A 3920-nucleotide genomic window follows, 5' to 3' on the forward strand; every position below is an offset into this window, starting at 1 on the left:
ATGTTTAAGGATACAATTTTTGGACCCTTTTTAGACAATTCTAAATGTAATTTTCAGGGCCAAATAACTAAGTGCTTATTGCTTTTAGAATTGGAACAAAGCAACCCTAATGTGTTGCATATTAGACATTCCAACGGGTGTCCTGAAATTTGGTATAGATGAATTTGCATTATTAACAGGACTTAAGGTCAGAGGAAATACCAATGATTTCAAATACCCAGAACAAACTAATTGTATGCTTTTTCAAAAGTATTTTCCTGGTGCGGTCACTAGTGTTACAAAGCATCAACTAGTTCAACGGTTTAAGATGGGTAATTGGGAGAACAATCAGGATGCACTCCAAATGTCTATACTGTTCTTTATTCATACATTTGTATTAGCTACTCTTGATAATACAGCTATATCTATTGTCGACTTTCTAAAGGTTGAAGATGGTAGATATCAACATTTTCCTTGGGGTCAGCTATGATTTTCCAAACTAATTGGTTCACTTAGACAGGATTTTGATGTTAGTAAAAAGTTGTACCGATTATATGGGATGCCATATGCACTAAATGTTTGGATATACGAATGTGCATCCAATTTAAATTCTGAAATAGCTGTGAGAGAACGCAATGTCATCCCAAGAATGTGCAATTGGAGAGTTGTGTCTGAAAAGGCAAAGTTTGAAATGCTTATGTCTACCATTTTCCAAGAGGTAAAATTTTATTTTTGTATATAGACTATCGTTATTTATGTCTTGTGATACATTATGAAATATTACTGTATCTAACAGTTAAATTATCTTATATGTTGTGATACATTCAGAATACATGTTCATACATTGTCCCAACAGCAGAGGAAATTGAAGCTTTTGACCTTGCTCAAGTTGAACATGCTCATTCTTCATCACTACCATTAGTACAACCAAATGAGGAATATGATTTAGATAATTTCTCCACAAAACCGCCTGAACATTTACTGAGGACATATTCTAGAGTGTCTGATACATCTCCTCCACCACCGCCAAAAAGAAGAAAAAAAGGGATTATTCAAAAAAAGAAGGTGTCAGAACAGAACCAGCCTGATCAATCAAATGTGTCTCCGACACCGGATGATGATGTACATGTTTCCATGTCAAGTCTGCCTCAAAATTCGAATGCTGATGATGTACATGGTTCTGTTCCACAAGCGTCACCGAAATCGGCTGCTGATGTACATGGTTCTGTTCCAGACGTTTCTCCTAACCCGGCTGCTGATGTTCATGGGTATGCAGATTCACAGAATGTCAACAATATAATTTCTCATATTGAAGAGTTGAAAGGAAATTTGAAAAATTACGTAAGTAAATTATTTTGTTATTTTTAAACAAATTTTTTTTTATCCTAAATGTATCTACAATTTTTAGGTCGACAAGAAATTTGAGGAACTGATTATTTTGATAAAAGCAAATCACTCCCAGCTGATGCAATCTATAGGCAAGAAAAACATCAATTTTCAGGCTAATACAAGCACATTTCAGTCTGACAAACAAACATCTCAGCAAATACCAATTGATCTCGATGATATGGGTGGTGTAGCTGAGGATGGTGGTGGTTTTTCTGGTAAAAATGGTGAACATCATATCGTCGACGATGCAGGGGATGTCGATGTGGATGGTGTTGGTGTTTCCATAAATGAGGGTGAACAACTAGTCAGTGATAATCCAAAGGTAATGTTATGATACATTGGGTATGTTGTGTATCATGCACATATAGTCAATGCTATGTATCATGGTCACTTTCTTTTTTCATTTTATATTCTGTCATGTATCATGCATATTTACTCAATACTATGTATCATGTGATTATAATCAATGTTACGTATCAGCACAAATTATATTAACAATTTTTATTTGAAAACTGCATATTCAGGATGGTGACGCACATCAGTCGCACCAAGATTTAAATGAACATATCATGGACCAAGACGTTGATGACAATGTTCAGCAAAACATGCCTCATGTTTTGCCCGAAAAAACAACAACGGATGCATCGGTACATTTTTCAATTTTGATTTATGACACACAATTTCATTACACACAAATTTATTTTAAAAATCATTAAATCATATTATACAGGAATCTTCCAGTTCAACAACAATATCGCCATCAACTCAAGCAGCAATAGATGCGCTTATCAAAGATTTGGGTAAAGATCCTGCTAATGCTAGACCATTATATTCTTACGATCCGCAGAATATAACTAGCAGCCAGTACTTGTTGACCGACAGTCAATTACCCACTGATATTCCAATAACGGAGATTGCTGTTAAAACTGATGCAGTCACTCCTGCGCATAGAAATAGAGTGCCTTCGAGAAGGATTCAATCTCCATATTGTACTTCTTTTGGGTCAAGCGAGAAGGGAAAAGAGAAACTGAAGGATATGGCTCGACTCCATTTACCGTTCGAAGGATGTGGCATTACAGATAAAGTTTCGCCGAAACTTACTGAGGATTACATGAATTGGTTGTCAAGGGGGCTTCTAAAAAATCATAACAATAAGTAAGTTTTATACATTTTTTTTCAAGTGTTAGGCGTAATCATTTTTTATACAACTAATTCATGATACTTTGTTATATAAAAATTGTAATTAAGTGAGTGTTATGTATCATGTACATATATTCAAAACTTATGTATCATATATGCAGGAACCCATCGGACGATAAATACAGATCAAAATCTTCTTCATTTGGATTTACGATGATGGACTTTGTTGTTGCTTTTCCAATGAACAAGAATTGGTTTTATGTCATGTCACAGCCAAACAAATGTTGGTCTGATGAGGTAAAAATATTAAACTATTTATCAAATATGTATCAGTCATAACTATATTATAACAACATGATACATTCTGTAGAAGTATCATACTATTTAATTAGCAATGATACATTCTATAGAAGTATCATACTATTTAATTTGCAAAAGTATCATACTATATTCTAATAATTATATTTCCTTTTTTATATTGTTTAGATGTATATCATTTCTTACTATGTTTTCATTTTGTTTATAGCACATCGATGTGATTTTTTACTATCATCGTAAAAAATTAAAACTTTGCAGCATGGATCAATACAGATACACAACAACCCACTGTTTGTTCATGTCACATGTAAAAAATTGTTATGATAGATATTACATGGACGATGATGGTGATAGTCTTACTACACAAGAACATATTGATCGCGCTTCAGTTGTATTTGTGCATGAGAGGTCAATAATTAACATCATCAAAGGGTTTGGAATACCAGCTGCTTTACCATGGCATCTTGTAGATGAGGTCTACATCCCAATTAACTGTGATCAAGAATTCCATTGGGTGTTGGCTGTTGTTGAGTTGAAAAACAGGGTGATAAGGGTTTTTGACTCATCAATTAGCACAAGGAAAAAAACAATTCCTCATGAGATTAAAATGTTGTCTAAAATGCTTCCTTCATACCTACTTGACAGTGAATTTTTTGAAGAAAATGAACGTACCAAATTTGCTGATTGTCATGCATATAAAGACAACATTATTGGTTCACTTCTGGAGCCTCAAGTTCCTTTCATGATTGAATTTGCACAAGACATCCCTACACAGGAATGCGATAGCCTGTAAGTATCAAGAATTTTTCATTTGCCCTTTTTAATGTATCATTAAGTTTTTAATTTATTCTGTATTTTTTTGTAGAGACTGTGGGTTATATGTTACTGCATTTGCCGAGTATATGAGTGACCAAATCAATATATCATATGCTGATTTTAGTCCTGATTACCTACGTCAAAGATATGGAGCATTGCTGTGGAGTTATGGAAGTGAGAAGGCTAAGTGCGGATATGTTAGCGACAATGATGATCCACCAAAATCCAGGGGCGTAGTCACACCACCACCAGAAGAAGATTTAGTTCACATAGTGTAG

At 34.3% G+C, this 3920-nt stretch overlaps 1 pseudogene; it reads left to right on the top strand.

The window, feature by feature from the left end:
* On the top strand, positions 1-3920 carry LOC107009928 (annotated as a pseudogene).

Source organism: Solanum pennellii, chromosome 2, assembly GCF_001406875.1.
Source record: "Solanum pennellii chromosome 2, SPENNV200".
NCBI classification, from domain to species: Eukaryota; Viridiplantae; Streptophyta; class Magnoliopsida; order Solanales; family Solanaceae; genus Solanum; species Solanum pennellii.